Below are 21,556 nucleotides of genomic sequence, written 5' to 3'. Positions count from 1 at the left end.
CGTTGTAATATAAATGTATCCTCAATATTTCATTTCTTTATGTTCAGTAGTTTTGGGTCGGCGATGATGAATCAGTCAGTCAGTCAGTCAGTCAGTCGGTCATTCAGGACAGTTTGTTTTATATATATAGATACTGAATTCGGCGTCACTACTTTACATAAAGTCTACAGTTGAATTACAACACATGTTTTCAACATTAATTATTTGACTATTGTAATTATTAATTAATTTAATTTCGAAGAATCCCATGTTTACCTTTCTTCTATATCTTACTTGTTGCAGGTCCGAGAAACGAATCATTTGCGTTCGAATAACAGAGGATAAGAAGATAAATTACTTCAGAAGAGAAATATTGAAGGTAAATCATTTGAAATTATTATTATTATTATTATTATTACTATTATTATTATTATTATGATTATTATTATTATTATTACACTAGTTTCAAGGCTTTTGCCACATGGGTAGGAAAGGGCATTTTATGTCAGTTCCTGAGCAATTAATTAATTTAAACATGAAAGTGTTCCATCACGCACTATTTTTTGGAAAATAAAAAACGCTAAATAATTGAAAATTACACGTGAAATACACTTAACCAAAAACCTGTGCCCTAAAGGTATATTACTAGGGTCGGACAGAGCTCTGGAGCAGTCGATAGGTGGAAACGGTGGGAGTTGGCAACAACTTCAGTGTTTATGTGTACCTTAAAAACTACTCCGTTTTTGTAATATTGTGCTCCTTCCTCTCGATTTTTAAAAGTAAAAACTCTTAGCTATAATCCAGTAGTTCTACAGAGTTTAGTTTGTGATAGGACACATTTTAATGCTTTGTAACTAGTTATTTATGAATCTAATTATGTTACTGGTTAAGTGTAAGGCAGGGACAGCTGTCCCTAACTTTGCCACCATAAATACATTATCTATCTTCCTACCAACTGGAACTCTTACGAAAGCTATTTAAATCTGTGTTTACGCTTATTTACCCTTCCCTTTCATTGAGAGGGGACTCTGAGTAATTAGGATTTCTTTAGTATACACATGTTTGTTTGAAAGGAAGGTATTTGTTACTTTTATTGCTTCATTACCCCACTGATGAGACCGATCGTAAATAACTTTAATGGTGGATATTCAGAGTAAGGAATTCACATTTACGCTTCAGTTTCAAATTTGTTTAGGCTGTGTGATGTTCCTGTGAATGTTGTAAAGTGATTTCTGCAGTATTTTTATGAATGGAGAAATCTTCTCTCATGTGTAAATTAAACGGACAGTTTCCGTATATCTGTGCACCATACACTGTGAAAAATCAGCTTCGGTTATAACAGAAAAGGTCAAACATACTACAGTTCTTTAGGATGTCCAGTTGTTGACCAAAACACTACCTGGACACCCTATATGTGACGTATAACTTGTTATTCAAATCTTATTAATTGGGCGAATGGTAATATAACTTTTGCAGTTCCATGCAGAATACTGTTATGTCTGCCTTACGAAAATTATGAGTTATTCAAAAGGAATCCAGAGTTGAATTCCCTAATATTCCATTGGCCATATACCCCACAGTGCATGGGCCCGACCTCCCTATTCCTAATATGCCTTCATAGTTAGGTTACCAGTACTCGAATCTAGTTCAGAAGTAGTCTAGATACTTGAATTAACCGAAACATTAACATTATTTGACTCAAACTAAGAAACTAAGGAAAACCTATCCTCATTAATCACAGCAGACTTAGTGCCTTAGTTAGAGACCTCAACCTAACTAAACAGCGGCTCTGAGATCGTTGAACGTAGGCTGCAAGAGTGGAACATTCTCGCCCCCGCCCCCAGTACTCTACGTTCTCAGATAAAGACATGAATGATTTTCAGCACGTTACACTATGTAAATTTACGTTTGTGCCTGCATAAATAGGGATGGTTTAATAGATGACCTAGGTTTACAACACATCCCTGAGGAATGGAGGTCGTGTTTTTTGTTGATGTTGTTCACTTTCATTCCGTACACTTAGTGGGTGACACCATCTCTATGGCCAGGAGATGTGTGGGGATTTGCGGTACAGTGAAGGACGAAGGAGAAAGGCTCGGCCGTATTCTATAAAGAGGAACTGTCCGTGCATGTTTCCTGGAAGTGAGAATGGTAAATCATACAGAACCATTCCCAGGACAGGCGACGATGGGGTTTGAACCCGCTCACCTTACAAATTCAGGGTTGCTGCACAGCGATCCTCTCGTTGGGTTGTTTATCGACTCCTCTAAATTAAGACTGAAAGCAGTGCTCTTTCACAACGGGAACTCTAGATCATCAATACCAGTGGCATATTCCATAGAATATAAGGAAACTTAAGAATATCTTTCTCTGGTATAATGTGTAATTCAATTCAAGTACTGCCGGAAGATACATGATGATTTATAAATCATTGGCATATTACTGGGACTGCGAGGAAGATTTACGGAGTATTGTTCTTTTCTTTGTTTGTAGGACAATAAGGTTACTAGGTCACACTTCACTGTGAAAGACTGGCTACCGAGAGATAATTTATGGGCTATTCCAGGACAATGAGATTGGAATGTGACTAGCGACAAAGGAAAAAATGACGAAATTCAGCGGGAATAAAATGAAACAAATCTCATGATTGCAGAGCTACAAAGGAAGTTACAGGAAGTGTATGTGAGAAATGTAGCCACTCATTCATCTGAGGAGAATATTAAGCCTGTAAATTGTGTGGTGATAGGCGATTCTATCGTGCGGCATGTAGGACAGGAAAGTAACTCAGCGAAAATGATGTGCTTGTCGAGAACTCGAGCGGAACAGTTGAACAAGAAAACAGAGGGCGAATGCTGCGAGAATGAAGAAGTAGTAATTCTCCACGTAGGAACTAATGATTTAAAAAGGCAACACACTATATATATAATGGGGAACATTTATGATCTAGTGAACTCGACTAAGAAAAATTTCCCGAAGGCAAATGTTATAATTTGTGGTATAATAAGGAGACCAGATGTATCATGGAAGAAGATTGGCCGGTTGAACGAAGAGCTTCAGTGGGTGGCCGAAAGTTCCAGATCACTCTTTGTATACGGCAGCAGTTGGATTGACGACAGGGACTTCAGCAGGTATGGAGTTCACCTGAACCAGCGAGGAGCGGTGAGACAAGGTGAACTATTTTCGAGGGTTACCGAATCTTTTTCCACTCAATCGGATGACAACGCAGAACGGGCAGCCAAATGACGATCCACAACGGGAGAAGATTCGATGCAGCTACAGCTACAACTGGGCCACCAACAGGATATTGTGAGAGGTAGTGATACCGAATCGAGGAAATGTCTTAGATTGTCGTAGGTAAACTGCGGTAGTATTTATATTTAAATCGTAAAATTCGAAAACTTAGATCATGCGAGTGGCCCTAATAAGATTGTGTTAATGAAACTTGGTTTTCGGATAATATAATTATATAATTCAGGAATATTCAGGTCAACATTTCTAACGTTTAGATGGGATAGAGGGTCGAAAGGAGGGGGAATTTTCATTTGTGTTAGGTCAGACCTAAGCAGTACGTTAAAATGGGTTCTCGATGACTGCAAAATAATTGAGTTGAAGGTAAATATTGCACCCAATAAAAAAAATATAGTCATATTAGAGTTTATCGCCCACCGGAAATGAGGTTTAAACATGATCACTCGTCTTTCAGAATATGCATGTGCAAATATAAGCTACGGAAAAAGAGCTGGGCTGGGTCAACTACGGGCGGCCTATCGCAGGAAGCACTTAATTTATTACAGTGAAATAATGGCTTTTCTCAAGTCCTTACAAAGAACATGCGTAAATGAGCAGTTTTAGATGTTTGTCTAGTCAGACCGATTGACATAGTTATATCTTGTGACGTAATTCAGGGGATTAGTGACCACAGTGTAGTGGTACTCGATCTCACTTTGGAAGCTAGTATTACGAGGCACGTGGGAATTTCTAAGACTATTTGGTGCTATGCGAGGGGAGACTCCGTAGGTTTTCAAAACTATTTCAGGTTGTGCTAAACTAATTGGTTAAAGGAGGGCAAGGGGAACGATATATGGGAGAATTTCAAAACCATTTTAAATACTGGACTGAATAAATTTGTTCCCGGGAAGTTAATTAGGGACATTTCGGATCCGCCGTACTACACCGCGACTAGTAGGAAGCTTAAACGTAAGACTAGGGGAGCGTTCAACAGTAGAAATAATAATTATGAGTGCAGAGCGGAGTATAGAAGTTTGGTGAAGCATTTGCTATCAGAAAATAAAATGGCTGAAGAGAAATATCTTGACAATATCCAACATGAAAATCCAAATTCCTGAAACCCTTTTTATAATATATACGAAGATTGAAGGGAGACAATCAGCCAATTCTTCCTCTTTCTATAGGAGGGGATTTATTTGCGACAACAGATATAGATAAAACGGAAGCATTAAATAAGCACTATGGCGGCAGAGTTATTCGGGCACAATTTTCCGAAAACTAATAATTATTTTTAAATTAAAGCTTCATTATTACGTAAAGGTCTCTCTAAACTCAGAAAATATTAATCTTGTGGGCCAGATTCTATTTCCGAAGAGGCACTTAAACTCGGGGGTGAAGCGATCCTACCATGCTTAATCTTCTTTCTTCTTTTCCTGCCGCTTTTTCCCACACCTGTGGGGTTGCGGGTGCGAACTGCGTCGCACATGTGGATTTGGCCCTGTTTTTACGGCCGGATGCCCTTCCCGACGCCAACCCTCTATGGAGGGATGTAAGCACTATTGCGTGTTTCTGTGGTGGTTGGTAGTGTAGTGTGTTGTCTGAATATGATGAGGAGAGTGTTGGGACGGACATATACACCCAGTCCCCGAGCCAGAAGAATTAATCAGAAGCGATTAAAATCCCCGACCCGGCCGGGAATCGAACCCGGGACCCTCTGAACCGAAGGCCAGTACGCTGACCATTCAGCCAACGAGTCGGACCCTACCATGCTTAATAAGAATATTTAATATATCACTGAAAAATGCGAAGGTTCCAGAAGATTGGAAATCGGCCATTTTAGCTCCTATTAACAAAGGCGGTGACAAGAGCGAATTGAATACCACAGACCGGTAAATTTGACGTCAATTGTATGCAAACAAATGGAGCAATTCACAGCAGATTATTTGAGGTTAAAATGGGACTCTTCTGGAATGATATTGAAGGGGCAGCATGGTTTTAGGGAAGGCTTCTCCTGCGAAAGCTAGCTCTGTTCCGTATGTCAAGGCATATAGGATAAGCTCGACAATGGGTCAAGGATTGTTGCAGTAGTAATTGATTTTGCTAAGGCATTCGATCTTGTGCCACATGATATCCTCCTTGACAAGTTTGCGCGTACGGACATTGGGATAAGAGTTGTGAAATGGATACGAGAACTCCTCAATAGAAGAACTCAGAGGGTGCGCGTGGGAGAAATGCTATCTTCTCCAATAAACGTTACGTCTTTCATACTTACCATGAATGATATGCTTGATTCGATAAAATCGGAAGTGCGCCTCTTTGCTGATGGTAGTGTCATGTACTGGGAGATAAAGACAGAGGAGGACGAACTATTGCAGCAGCAGGAATTAGGTACGATTGAAAAAAGGGCGCGTGAAAATCGAATGAAAATCCACAGCAAAAAAGCATGAAATTGTGTTTCATTAACAAACAAATGACAGGAAGGAGGGATTACGAATTTGGAGAGGAAAGTATTGTTGAAGTTGGTAGTTGTAAGTACGTAGCCGTTACTATTAGAAAAGTATTAAACTGGTCGGAGCAAGTGTAAAATGTAGTTAAGAAATCCTGGAGATCTTTACATTTGATTATGCAGAATCTCAATAAAGCTAATTCTGGTGCCGAAAGTAAAGCCCATAAATGTTTGGTAAGACCGATTCTCGAATATGGATCTACATGCTGGGATCCGTATAGGGTAGGTTTAATAAATTCCTAGAAAAAGTTCAAAGAAGAGCGATGCGTTTCGTAACCGAGAATAGGAGGAATACCATTAATTGGGAAAGTCTTGTATCTAGAAGGACTAGAGCCCGTCTATGTGGTCTTTATAAGAACTATATGGAAAGGAACCTCCCTCGCATTTGTCGAGAAATTATCACAAGCATAAAATTAGGGCCAGAAACCAGCATACGGATGAGGACAAGTTTTCCTTCGTCAACAGGACCATAAGGAATTGAAATAAATTACCTGCAGCAGTCTCTAATACATTCCCTTCCGGTATTAAGTCATTTAAGTAGATCATTAGTGCTAGTGTAACGTTAAAAGTAAAAGTTGTAAATTGCGGACACTGAATTTGTAAATTTCTGCGTGATTCAGAATGTTAAACTAGTAGAATTTCTTGTAGTTATCACTTTCCAGGGAATTGTTTATTATACTCATGTTGTTGTTGTTGGGTAATTACCTGTCTTTCTATGTTTAATTTATTATCGCTTGTAATGTTAAGCTAGTTGTAAGCTCAACCTATAGTAATGTATGCTGTAGTGTTAAGACCTAGAAATACTTAACTTGTGTGTGAATTTGTATATGATGATACTGGATTTATAACGTTAAGCTAGTAGTATTTCTTTTAATATTTTCATTCCATGGAATTGCTTGTTGTACTCTTGTTGTTGTAGTTGTTGTTGTTGGGTAGTTATGTTTTTAAGTTTACTTTATTATCACTCCTAATGTTGAGCTAATAGTAAGCTCAACCTATAGTATTGTATGCTGTAGTGTTAAGCACCGGAAATGTTTAATGTGTGTGTGAATTCGTATATATTTATTATGATGCTGGATTTAGAATTTTAAACTAGTAGTATTTTTTTAAATATTTTATTTCTATTGAATTGCTTGTTGTACTCTTGTTGATGTTGTTGTAGTTGTTGTTGTTGTGTAGTTACGTTTCAACTTTACTTTATCATCACTTGTAATGCTAAGCTAGTAGTAATCTCAAACTATAGTACTATAAGCCGTAGTGTTAAGCAATGGAAATACTTAAGTTGTGTGAAATTGTATATGATGATGCTGGGTTTAGAATGTTAAACTAGTAGTATTTCTTGTCGTAGTTTCTTTCCATGAAATTGCATGTTGTACTCTAGTTGTTGTAGTGGTGATTTTGGATAGTTATGTTTTAACTTTACTTCATTATTGTAATGTTAAGCTAGCAGTAAGCTCAACATATAGTGGGTATTGTAAGCCGTAATGTTAAGCACTGGATATACTTAAGAATGTTAAACTAGTAGTATTTCTTGTAATATTTTCTTTCCATGGAATTGCTTGTTGTACTTTTGTAGTTGTACTTTGTTGCTGCTGCTGCTGTTGTCTTTGATGTTGTTGTTGTTGTTGTTGTTGTTGTTGTTGTTGTTGTTGTTGTTGTTGTTGTTGTTGTTGTTGTTGTTGTTGGGTAATTATGTTCCAACTTTTCCTTATTATCACATTGTTGGTAAATGACCTTTGCCACCGGAATATTTCCCAATTGCGATGTATTTGTTAATAATCAAATATAATATTAAGTATGACTCACAGGTAAATCGAAAAGAAAATATTAGGAATTAGTGACTTGGAAGACCTTCAGTGCAGCGGTTAATGGGTTTTTTTGTAATAATAAAACTAAAGATTACCAGCAACAAAAACAAGAATTCTTGCACAGTAATGAATAACTAGGCTGTCTAATATCATTAAAAAATTCCCTTCGTCCATTCACATTTGGATTTCCCTGAGAATTTGGGCGCTGTTAGCGAAGAACAAGGGTAAAACTTCCATCAGAATATTCATAAAATGGAACAACGATACCAGCAAGGTGGGATCCTAATATTATGGGTGACTACTATTGGCTTTCTGTTAGAAAATAAATTGCACAAGAGTAAACATAACTGTGAGTGTTATACAATTAATTTTTCATTTCTCCGCAAAGGTGTCTCTATATCGAATATTTCACCTACCGTACGTAGGTATTTAATTCTTATTGTATTTTAATTTTTAAACCATTTTTTCCCTTGAATTATAAGTGATTTTTAATTAGTTTGGAAATATACACCTTTCTATGGTTTCTATTTTACAATAAATTGAATTCGATGTTACTACCCAACAGTAGGCTACGTTACGACAGCAGGTTTCACCCTGTCACGACTTAATCATCATCATCATCATCATCATCATCATCATTTCACACACATGCGCGTAGGGCATCAAATAGCTAAACCTGCACCAACCGATCCGGACATATCATCGGACAATCCCGGCAGTAAAAGGCGTATGCTGAATAAATAAAGAAACACACTACTAAATACCACAAAAGCACACAATGGTGAACATATCCCTCCTCATAGGGTTAACATTTGGAAGATGTTCCGGCTGTATTTTTCTTTCTTTGTTGTGCTATTTGCTTTACGTCGCACCGACACAAATAGGTTTTATGGCGACGATGGGACAGCAAAGGCCTAGGAATCGGAAGGGAGCGGCCGTGGCCTTAATTAAGGTACAGCCCCAGCATTCGCCTGGTGTGAAAATGGGAAACCACGGAAAACCATCTTCAGGGCTGCCGACAGTGGGGTTCGAACCCACTATATCCCAGATGCGAGCTCACAGCTGCGCGCCCCTAACCGCACGGCCAACTCGCCCGATGATTCGGCCTAAGAAAGGAGCCAAATCCTCCAGCGATACACATTTTACACTTATGGCACCTCCTCGGTGTGTGGAAATCAGTGAAAAAAGAGAATTATTATTATTATTATTATTATTATTATTATTGTTACCGTGTTTTTGCGGTAGTTATGCGTGAAAGAAGGTGCGGGGTGGTGAATAGGTCTCAAGCTACGAAAGTAAAATTAATTTAAAATTTAACAAGGTTATATTTTTCTTTCAAAATAAAGAAATAACAAGCATGGCAGGTACAGAGTAGCAAGTCAAAAGGTAGTTACAATATTTACAAGATTTGGGCTTCGAGCCCCGAATTCACATTTCTAGGGCAATTAGCCCAACCTTACTCCAAAATAAGTTTTACCAGAGGGGCCGAAAACCCCATTCATGTCCCAGAGCACTTGCTCCAAATTACACAGAAAAGCCTCCTCGAGGCATACAACACCCAATTTTCGAAAAGAGCCACTCGCTCTCAACTTTAAGCCTCTCAAAGGCCACACCAAACTCCACCTTCAAGTTGTCCTCTCGGGACATAGACACAGGGGTAAAATACCCAACCTACTGAGGTCTATTAAATGAAAAAGGGTAATTACATGACCTCTAAAATAACAATTTGAGAGGAGGCGATCTTGCGCTCCTAATACGCTTTGTTTAAAACCTACTTGGCACTAGGCCGTTAATACAAGGGCTAATCCCATACTAAAGAGGTGAATTAATAAGGAAATAATTTACATAAGTCGAAGAAGAATAGGTTGAGAAAAATATAAGTTCACCTCAAAAAAAATATGAGTGGGAGCTCGAGAGGGTTAAACACTCTCTATCCCAATATGTAGTTTAAAAGATAGAATAGATAGAAGTTTCTTTACATTTTAATGAAGGTTACATAATGGAAAAACTTCGGACCCGCCCCGAGAGTTAAACTGCTGAGCAAGCAAGAAAAGAAGTAATTAGTCGGCCATTACCTGGTTGTTGACAGTCGCCGAAGAAAGAGGCGCTTCCCGCCCCCTGCTATGTACTTTACACACTGAAAGATGGAACAGAAGTGGCCCGGAGACCCAAAAATCAGCAGTTTATATCCTCTCGCGGAAGGTTCGAGGCGTTAGGGGAATGAGAACACCCTCCCACAAAAACTTTTATTGGGTAGGATACCGCAACATATTCAAGTTGGGGGAAGATACATCGGATTGGCCGGAAATTAATGAAAAAAATTCGGGATTGGCTAAATTTAAAACAAGGGGAAAGAAAGGGTTAATATTGCCAACTTAAACAATGACAGAAGGAAATTTAACAAAGAACAAACTTTTGAAATTAAATTTTCTCCAAAAGAACAGTTCTTTTTCTTCGCACTAGGGTGCACTATTGTTGATCTTCAGTAGTGTCCTCTAGAAGAGAAAGTTCACACTTCTTACTACAAGCAAAACAAAAATACGTCGAAAATGACACCGTTCAAAAACTCTAAAATTTCCAGGTAGTGACATCTTCTGAGAAACTTGAAAATTAATACCATCAATAAAGTTCAGACTTCCTCCAGCAGCGGAGTTTCAATTGGCGCACATTTTAAATTAGCGGCGTGGAGGTGTACCGCCCGGTACAATTATTATTATTATTATTATTATTATTATTATTATTATTATTATTATTATTATTATTATTATTATTATTATTATTATTAATATTATTATTATTAATATTATTATTAATTTTATTCAAAATTTGCATCGTTGTTTACGATGGAAGAATAAACTGCTGATGAAGTATAACCATGTCTGTTTTGCATATTGTTGTAATTTTATAAGAAACGATGAGTATGTTGCAAATAATTGTACATAATGCAGTAATTAATTTATTGAGTTTGAGGCAGAAAATTTATTCCGCATGTATACAATGGCTTTCTCCAACACCTAAAGCAAAGTAGGTCATATTTTCAACGTGCGGAATTTCCGCAGTTGTTGATTGTGGAGACTTGAGTGTTCTGTATACTCTGATTTAATGAGGAGATTTAATGAGGAGTAGCATCCATGGTTTATTATGTCTCTTCCTTTATAGCAAGGCGGTGATTTGGGAGAACTGATGTAACTCTACCGAAATTTATTGTATACAACATTTTCCTTAATACGGTATAAATTTCCAAATTTTAACTTACAGTTATATCACTTATTAGAACAAAGTTATTATAAATCAGGTTTAACGGCTTGTATTATTGTTCGTCTTCACTGTGCTATTTTGCGGGTCCGGATTTTCCTTTAGAACGTAATTAATTGTTTCCTCTATGGAGTAAATTATATGTCGACTGATAGAGCATTATAATAATAATAATAATAATAATAATAATAATAATAATAATAATAATAATAATAATAATAATAATAATAATAATAACGTGGATTGTTTAATTGAATATAGAAAGAACTGATAAAAGCGTGTTGTAAATAGCCGTAGAAAAAATTTCTGTTCACTTTTAATATTTCTGGAAAGTAAGAGTGTGAACTAGAATCTAAGACGATTTGAAAAATAATTAAGGAGGTAAAAATACACGAATGGCCCTCAGAAATAGTGCGTTATAAGAGACACACACAATTGACAAAAAGAGATTACGTAGATTATGGAAGTGCAATTACACGTGCGTCAGTCACAGGCTCAGGAAGCACTAAAAGAGGACAGGGCAGGGTGCTGTAGTTACATAATGAATGTGTCTTTGCTAGCAATTCGTGCACACAAATGAATTGATTATACTACTACGAAGAAAATGATTTTAATATCAGAATAATGCTGACCTTGAATAAGGGAGAATTATAGCACATTTTAACAGAGAATTATATTTTCCATATATTTGCGCTCATTTTGAAAGAAATGGGGCCGCAGTGATGCGAATATTAAATCCATTGATTGAGGGACGAGGAAGGAGCTCACTTACGTGGCGGATTCCAATTTACTTTTTACGACACTAAAGGAGAGGATAGCCATATTGTGCACATGCCTATTACAGATCGGAACCTACAGTCACACTAACCACTACACCACAGAGGCAGCTGACAATCGAAATGACTACCTATAAAGTAATTGGACATTCCAAATTGACTATCAACTTATCTTATGAATAAAAGTTACACTTTCCAGGTTTTGTACGGCGCCTGAATGGAATCAAAACATGTGTTGTAGTATTTCTTTACAAACCGTATTGAGTGCAGTTGTAGCTTGGAGTTGTCCTTTGACGTGTATGGATCTGCGTATTCTTGAGAAAGCTGCATACAACTGCTCAAAAGACTGAAGTGCGGAGATTTATCCCAACTTTAACGTTTATTCTGGTAACTTATTCATTGGGAAAAAGAAGACTAAATTTAGAGGAAATTGCCTCCATTTGAGAACGAATGGTAGACCAGGATTCATAGGTGCTAAATCTATTCTTGTAATAAAACACCTTCTTCCTGAAGGTGAGTCCGCCTGAATATCTGCATGAAGGATATTTTTGTCTAGCTTCCGTACATTCAGTTTCGTTCCATTGCACAAACCAGCTTTATTAACTTTACTAACATAATCGCACACTGTGGAGTAAATGCTATTGTACGTTATTTTGTCACCTATCAAACTATTCAGGAGCTATTTGGGGAGGAGAACCAGGACCTCGCCCAGGCAGCCTCACCTGCTACGCTGAACTAGGGCATTGGTGGGGGGTGGGATGATTGGAAGGGATAAACAAGGAAGAGGGAAGGAAGCGGCCGTGGCCTTAACCCTTTCGTGGCCAAATTATTTAAGAAATGAATTTTTGGGAACTAAATATATTTTTGTAGTGATGGAATGTCAAATAATGAGAAGCTATTTTTTTTTTAAATTTCAAACACTGGAACTGTGAAAAAAAAAAATGTGAGAACTATATATCCCACTGGCTGTCAGTATGCCTAAGTGACACAAATGTGGGAACTATACTTCCCAATAGCCAAATGCTAGCACACAAAAATCAGGACATAGAATGTGAATATGCGCATTCATCTTATACCACACAGAAGTATAACCAATTTACACTGAATACAGCTGTAACCACAATTTCACGTAGAATAAGGGGTGTACAAAGTGAAAGCCAAACGAAAAATAGATCCATAATTATACATTGGAAAAGTAATCCGAACACATTTATTTGTCATGAAACAAGCTACTAATACATTAGATGAATTACTTTTCATGGAATTTCTGGAACTCAGTAACATAGTAAAATTAAATAAAATAAAATAACAAAATAATTCTGAAGATGAATAATCATGGCAATATGAGGACCTTATGTTCCTGTGTTTCACCTTTACATAAATCCTATTTATTTACCCATACTTAGACAAAAATATGCTCAATCTAGTATGTCTGAAGCACTACATAATAATTTATGATAATTTAAATAGTTTAGAATTACTAACTTCCAAGTTTCTGGTGCAGAAAATCACTTCACTTCCCAAAAATGCACGCTCCTGGCATTATTACACTACACACATGTAAACAAACACGTCCACCAACCTAAAAACTGCAAATATACCCGAGCGGAATTTTTTTCTAGATTTTCTGATGTCCACACCAGGTAGCAGCACAAATCAAATGTGAGAATCAGGTAACCCAATGGCCCAATAGCAGAAAATGTTAGTGGGAATTATATCACCCACTGGCCACGAAAGGGTTAAGTTAGGTACCATCATGGCATTTGCCTGGAGGAGAAGTGGGAAACCACGGAAAATCACTTCGAGGATGGCTGAGGTGGGAATCGAACTCACCTCTACTCAGTTGACCTCCCGAGGCCGAGTGTACCCCGTTCCATCCCTCGTACCACTTTTCAAATTTCGTGGTAGAGCCGGGAATAGCACCCGGGCCTCCGGGGGTGGCAGCTAATCACACTAACCACTACATCACAGAGGCGGACGATCACATATTTTAATCAGTTTAATAAAGGCACATGGTCTTTCAGTATAAGTAGTTTCATTCACATTCAACCACTCCTTCTGGGTGCTTAACGTCTTTTGCCAGGCAGTGTACTTTTACTCTTTCAATATGTTTCAATTTAAGACAAAGAAACCTTTAGCTCATTGTGTGAATAATTTCTGAACAACTGACCATCTCCTAAATCTCTCGTGTTTTTAAACCTTTTTATTTTATTTCGACCCCAGAAGATTCCCTCTGCTCTACCCTAGAATTCGATTGAAAGTATAAAAAAACTGCTCATCTGACTTCTTAAATTTTGCCTCCAGATTGTCATTATCCATCCAACCACGTTTTCAAATGCAGATTAATTGGTCTCCCTTCCTCAATTCTTTCCTAGTACACCACCTGTTGCTCTCTCTGTATCTAGACGCTTCGTAAAACACTCTATAAGCCTGTAAAGTAGAACGAGACGGGTTTACGCTTTCCCAAAAGAAGATGACCTTAGATAATCATTGCAATAAACGGCAATGTGAGTACAGGTATTCAATTTAAATTTATTAAGTATATAGAGCGCTATAAAAGAGCCTCCGTCGCTCACGCGGCAGCGCGCCGCCCTCCCATCGCTGGGCTCCGTGGTTCAAATCCCGGTCACTCCATGTGAGATTTGTGCTGGGCAAAGCGGAGGCAAGACAGGTTTCTCTCCGGGTACTCCAGTTTTCCCTGTCATATTTCATTCCAGCAACACTCTCCATTAACATTTATTTTCATTGCTCATTGCCTCAGAGGAGTGCGACAGGCTTCGGCAGCCGCCACAATTCCTAACCTCGCCGCTAGAACGGAGCTTCATTCATTTCATTCCTGACCCGGTTGAATGACTGGAAACAGTCTGTGGATTTTCATTTTCATAGAGTAGTATAAGAGAACATTATATAGGCTGGATTACGTAACTCTGGAAGTAAAGTCTTACCCCTCTTTCCTTTTCCATTATTTTCATTTCTTCTCCTTTCTTTCTGAACACGTTACGCAGAAGCATTGGAAGCACCGAAAAGGATCTTCCTCATAATATTGGAACTGGTTAAACCTCAGTTCCTCTCTTAAAATAGAACCAGTTACTTAAAAACTGTGCACTATGCCTCATGTGCAGTAGAAATATTTCGGAGAACTCAAGGTGACAGAATGTCATGTGTAGTTACAATTTTGCTTTTCAAACAACGAAATTACAAAATCTTTCCAAATTTTCATTCAGAATATTGGTATCGCCCAGAATAATGAAATCATACGTGGTTTCGTTTAGAATTTCCTTAAACTAGTTTCCCTGTTCTCGATCATGTTATCGTTACACCTTCGATCAATTTTTCAACATCACACTTCTTTAACGGACGTGCATATATAGTGCCAAATATATACCGACCCCTTTGGTGACAGTTTCTTGTCAGAGAAAGGAAAAGCAAGAACAAATCGGAACGTTCCCCGTGCCACAGCCGAATTCTACGCTCCACTAGGATTGTTCACCCAAGCGGTTTTCATTGCAAAGTAACTCTTCCAATATCTTAGGTTAAGGGGAATCGATTGGGAAGGGTTACTAACTGACTTACTTAATCTGTTTACCCTGCAGGGTCGGTTTTTCCCTCCGACTCAGCGAGGGATCCCACCTCTACCGCCTCAAGGGCAGTGTCCTGGAGCTTCAGACATTGGGTCGGGGATACAATTGGGGAGAATGACCAGCATCTCTCCAAGGCGGCCTCACCTGCTATGCTGAACAGGGACCTTGGTGGGAGATGGGAAGATTGGAAGGGATAGACAAGGAAGAGGGAAGGAAGCGGCCGTGGTCTTAAGTTAGGCACAATCCCGAAATTTTCCTGTAGGAGAAGTGGGAAATCACGGAAAACCACCTCCAGGATGGCTGAGGTGGGAATCGAACCCACCTCTACTCACTTGACCTCCTGAGTCTGAGTCGACCCCGGTCCAGCCCTTGTACCACTTTTCAAATTTCGTGGCAGAGTCTGGAATCGAACTCGGGCCTCCGGGGGTTGCAGCTAATCACACTAACCACTATACCACAAAGGCGGACAGGGTTACTAACAACAGATCTTGTACAGAGATGTCAATCGTGCACGTCGCTACTACAGATTTTATCGGATATATTTATTCCCAGATGGATTGGCATACACAAGATGCAAAGCGATTTCGAGATTATTATTAATAATGTATTATTATTATTATTATTATTATTATTATTATCGCTAAGAATTTCCCATGTTAGTTCTATTTTTACATCGTCTGTAGATAATCCTTATCAAAGGCAAATTATAGATAACATGATTTTTTATTCAGTTTCTGCTTATGATCTGATGAGCATTATAGTTGTACAGTTTGTGTAGATTCAAACAATCAATTTTAACAGCGATTTGAAATCCAGAATAAACTCGGAATGATAATCAATAAGACAACTTCACTGAACGAAGACATTTCACGTTAATCTTTGTTGAAAATAGCGTTCTGTGATTTGCGTTTTCATATCCTTCGTTTAACATCAGGATGACATCACGTCAATGTTCAAGTGGAGGATACGTTTGTTAAATTGTTTACAAACTAAAACAGGTTACGGCTGTCCGTCGCAAGGACTAGCAGAAAATCAATGGGTGCTCTGAGTTCATGACGAGAGCTTATTCATGTGGCTACACAGATAGTTCAGAACTAAGAACGAACTTCCCTATCATATCTTAGAAGGACATCGTCTTCTACTTCACATCACATTTACCCGGAGCAAACACAATGGGCTCATAAAACAACTCCTTATCGCTGGTCACGTGACAAACAACTGTAAGTTCTGTTCGTGTGGTATAGGCTAAATCAAACAACGGAAACGAATATAGAGATGGGTGGTCTTTGCTTTGATAGTAAGAATAGTTATACAGCGAAACCTGCCACATTCACTTATCGGCCACATCTATATACGACCATTTTACCATGAAACCGATTGATTTTCACATAAAGCCTTCGTTACTACCTTTTCCTTTGAACAGTCACCTCGCACAGTGATCAGCGGCCAGACACACTTCATATACTCGCCAAATGCAGGTCCTTTCATTTGACTCCCGTAGGCGACCTGCGCGTCGTGATGAGGATGAAATAATGATGAAGACCACACATTCACCCAGCTCCCGAGCCAGCGGAATTAACCAGTTATGATTAAAATTCCCGGCCCTGCCGGGAATCGAACTCGGATCCCCCTGAACCGTAGGCCAGTACGCTGACCATGCAGCCAACGAGTCGGACACTTTATAAACTGATCTTAATGAAACGGTGAGTCATAATAACTCAAAGTACTTTGTTCTTCCCTTAGACAGATGCCCAGTTAAAAAATGATCCTTTGCATGTCTGGCCATAAGAATATTTCCTCTCCGTAGCCTAGCAGCAAACCTGCGATGATCAATAAGGTGATTGAACGAGCCCACAATATGCAAACTAATTTGAAATTTTTGGTGAGAATAATATTTAAATAAGGTGCACTACTGTTACGCCTATTGGCATTTGGGTGATTGAGTTTAGTAGTGGTACTGTATTCAGTCAGTGAATGTGTAAGCTACAATGTGTTTTAAGTCAAGGTCCGCTTTAACATAGGAGAAGAGGAGAAAAGTTCAATGTTATTGGCGTTACGTATCAGTAACTACTTTTACGGTTTTCGTAGTCGCCGAGGTGCCGGAATGTAGTCCCGCAGGAGTTCCTTTACGTGCCAGTAAATCTATCGACACGAGACTGACGTATTTGAGCACCTGCAAATACCACCGGACTGAGGCAGGGTCAAACCTGCCAAGTTGGGTTCGGAAAGCCAGCGCCTCAACCGTCTGAGTCACTGAGGAGGAAAGTACTAATGGAGAGCAGCAAAATAATTTCTGCAAAGAAACTTGTTGAAATTTTCAAATGTGTCAGGACACAAGTGAATAGCGTAACACAGAGTCACTGTGTGGATTACAGTACGGCGAGAATACAGTCTCACTTATGAATAACCTTTTAGAATAATTATTCTTGAACCGTGCGCCGCTTAAAAGAGATGCGGAAAAACAAGAAAACAAACCACACCGAAAAGTGTTATTGTAAATCATGTGAATTATGAAAAAGCTTCTCTACAGCACATTTCATTTAAAAAAGCCTGCTCTATATACGCAGTACCATACACTACGCCACGGTGCTGTCTTAATACTCTGCTTTATCATTGTAATTTATATAAATTACATAAGATGTAACCATTCAGTGCATATATAAGGCGTGATCTAAAAGTTTCCGTTTGAGGGCCTTGCTGCCGCCGACTTGCAACGAATCGCAACTCCGATGCCGGTACACCAGCACGGACGTGTATGCAAAGGCATTAGTGTGGCAGATGTGTCCTGCCGAGGTGCGTGCGTTAAATGCGGCCACGTGAAATATGGCGACGTTATTACCAAATGCGTCCTAACAGGACCAACGTGCTGTTATTCTGTTCTTGGCTGTCGAAGGATAAAAATCGGTGGACAACAATCGGAGAATAAAGACTGGGTACGGGACATCACGTCTGTCGAAAACCACCGTTGTGGAATGGTGCACCAAGTTCCGTACAGTGGTGTCATCCTTCGTCGTCTCGTCCCAAGAAGTTTAAGAGCCAACTGTCAGCCGAATGCTCACCCTGTTCTTTAACTACCAGGGTCCATTGCTGATTGGTTTCAAGGAACCCATAGTCCTGTTCTCTCCCCATGCGATTGTCACGCCTTCAGTCCCCTCGAAAAAGGTCTTGAATGGTCGACGCTTCCTGTCGGAAGATGATGTGCAGCAGGCAGTTACGGCTCCTTCAAGCAGCAGGACGCGGTGGTTTATCCCACGGGTACGTCGGTGGGATGAGTGCGTCAGTGCTCAAACCGATTTTGTCTGATTAACATCTCGATACAGGACTGTACGGCCGTCGAGCGGAAACCTCTTGATCGCCCCTTATGTATGTTAACCGTAGTATTCTATAGGTCCTACTGTAGATAATCATGTGATGAAATGGTCCTCCTCCCCAATTCCAAAATTTTGTAACCTTAATTTAGCGGCTACCTGTAATAACACCTGGCTAACTCAACGGTAGAGACGGTGGAGCGTCCGGGGTTGGTCTCCCAAGCTGTTTAGGTAATTTCATTCTAATGTTAAAAAGATGGGGAATCAGCTCCCTATTTAAAACTCCACCTCGACATTCGAGTTACCGTAGCCGAACACGAACTCAAATTTCGGCTAAGAGGAAGGTGAATATACAGTACTCGAGGCCGGATGGAAATGAGGGGAATACAAATTATGCAAGTTGTAGAATCTTGTAGAATGGTACTCGATGACGCCAGAGGAGCTAAGATTAGTAGGCCGTACATTCAGTAGTAAGTTCATAGCTTGAGAGTGCGGAGTGATGCTGGTCGAGGAGCGAAGCGGTGAAGGGCTGGAGTTCGTAGCGGCGAAAGGCAGCAAGGGGTAAGTAACATCGTCATGTTCGAGATACGTTCAAGTAAGCAGAGCACGATGCCACAAGAAGCTTACAGTGTCTAATCCTCCAGTTCAGAAGTACATGTTTTATACATCATCGGAGGTAGTTGTTTACCTAGTGCTTTCTTAAATAATGTCAAGGAAGTTTGAAATGTATCGAGCATCTTCCTTGATAATATATTTCAATTCCTAATTCATTGATTTATTGATTGATTGACCTTCCATGAGCGGAAAAAAGCCTAATGCGCATATGAACTGGACGTTGTTGTGTAGTGCTATGAATATCAAAAAAAGGTGGGCTTTTCTGACCTCTTTGTGATGATACAGTAACCGATGCATTGAAGTTCTACCTAACTCCAGGCGAGTAGGCCTACTGAGAGATTCTACCGGAGCACTGATGCACATCTGTCTAGGCTCTCCATTGGTTCTTACCGCTTCCTGACAGATAAGCCAGCTTTTATTGAACCTCACCGCTGCGATATTAAATCACTTGTTACGTAACTTGAACCGGGACACTATGCTCATAGTATCTTGTTTATAGTATTAATTTGTCAAACTACTGTTCTTTAAAAATAATAATTTGTGACCGATGTGTGGCTTAGTTATGTTGTGAATGTTAAACAGACGCGGCAGAACATTGGCTTGTGAGGCATACTCTGACATTAAGTGCTATAGAACTATAGTCCCACCAACTGCGACCTATCTTATAAAAACCGGGCGAGTTGGCCGTGCGCGTAGAGGCGCGCGGCTGTGAGTTTGCATCCGGGAGATAGTAGGTTCGAATCCCACTATCGGCAGCCCTGAAAATGGTTTTCCGTGGTTTCCCATTTTCACACCAGGCAAATGCTGGGGCTGTACCATAATTAAGGCCACGGCCGCTTCCTTCCAACTCCTAGGCCTTTCCTATCCCATCGTCGCCATAAGACCTATCTGTGTCGGTGCGACGTAAAGCCCATAGCAAAAAAAAAATATCTTATAAAAACGAAATGTAGTAGAATGGTGGCCTGAAAAAGAGTTGTCTAACGTGACAATATTGACACAGTACTCTGGATATTAAGGAATCTTAGCGGTGCTAAATATCATGCCAGCCTACCCCAGTACAGTAGCATCAATCAATCAATCAATCAATCAATCAATCAGTCAATCAACAACTACTGTTCTGCATTGAAGGTTGTCACTCAGGTGGCAGATTCCCTATCAGTTGTTTACCAAGTGTTTCTCAAATAATGTGCAAACAAATTTTAAATGTATAGAACATCTTCCTTGGCAGTTTGTGTCAATTTCTAATTCATCTTCCTGCAAACGCATTTCTTCCAATTTATCATCTTGAATTCCAACGTTATCTCCACATTATGATCTTTCCTACTTTTGGAAACTCCACTCCAGCTTATTCTTCTACTTGTATCATTCCATGCCAACTCTCCGCTGACAGATTGGGACATACCTTATAGTCGAGCAGCTCGTATCCTCACTACTAAATCTTTCCAGGTCAAAGTTAGCAACAGTTTTGTAACATTACTCCTCCAAAAAGAATGACCCAGAACAAATCGTGATGTCTTCTTTCGCTCTTTTCCAGTTCTCGAATAAAATTTTCCTGGTGAGGGTCCCATACACTGGAATCAACCGGTTTTACCAATGACATATTCGCCCTCTCTTTTACGTCCTTACTACAACTCCTAAAATCTCTCAAAACCATATGAAGGTACCTGTGACCTCTATTTACGATCACGCTAATGTGGTTACCAGAATGAAGATCTCTCCTCATGTTAGTAGCTGGGTACTTACAGTAATCTCACTATAATAATTTCGTGTGGCTATTTCTAGCCGAGTGCAGCCCTTGTAAGGCAGACCCTCCGATGAGGGTGGGCGGCATCTGCCATGTGTAGGTAACTGCGTGTTGTTGTGGTGGAGGATAGTGTTATGTGTGGTGTGTGAGATGCAGGAATGTTGGGGACATCACAAACACCCAGCCCCCGGGCCACTGGAATAAACCAATTAAGGTTAAAATCCCCGACCCGGCCGGGAATCGAACCCGGGACCCTCTGGACCGAAGGCCAGTACGCTGACCATTCAGCCAACGAGTCGGACAGTAATCTCACTGACATAATTTCACACCAGTAGAACAGTAAATAAAACTGAGAGACCTGTTCCTCTTGGTAAAACTCACAACCTGAGATTTCACCCCATTTACCATCATATCATAGCCAGCTGTCCATCTCGCAACATCGTCAATGTCTTTATGTGATCGCTCATAGTCCTATAACATATTTATTACTCTGTACAAAATAATATTATCCACACAAAGCGATTCCAGTTTTTTGCTCGTATCATTAATATTTTCTTATATACCGGTATATAATTATTAAAACCCTCCGCTCAATTATTACAGTATCAGGTAAGGCTTCACCTACTCCAGATTTCTATTTTTTTTTTTTTAGTAGTCACCCGTTCAATCAATATTTTGTCTAGTCCAATTGTCCTCATTTTTGTCAGCAGTCACCCATGATCTATCCTGTAACAAGCCTTGGACAGGTCAGTAGCG

The 21,556-nt window shown here is 39.5% G+C and overlaps 1 long non-coding RNA gene across 1 annotated transcript in view; it reads left to right on the top strand.

Annotated features, from left to right (window-relative positions):
• The first annotated feature begins 280 nt into the window (after positions 1–280).
• Positions 281–21,556, top strand: part of LOC136863583 (uncharacterized) — a 526,057-nt gene continuing 504,781 nt past the window's right edge. The window contains exon 1 of the long non-coding RNA XR_011017758.1: positions 281–358. This is a non-coding gene — a long non-coding RNA (uncharacterized lncRNA). The remainder of the gene's footprint in view (positions 359–21,556) is intronic.

This window comes from Anabrus simplex, chromosome 2, assembly GCF_040414725.1.
Source record: "Anabrus simplex isolate iqAnaSimp1 chromosome 2, ASM4041472v1, whole genome shotgun sequence".
NCBI classification, from domain to species: domain Eukaryota; kingdom Metazoa; phylum Arthropoda; class Insecta; order Orthoptera; family Tettigoniidae; genus Anabrus; species Anabrus simplex.
Note: the sequence above shows the minus strand (reverse complement) of the source record. Positions and strands in the feature narration are given on the sequence as shown.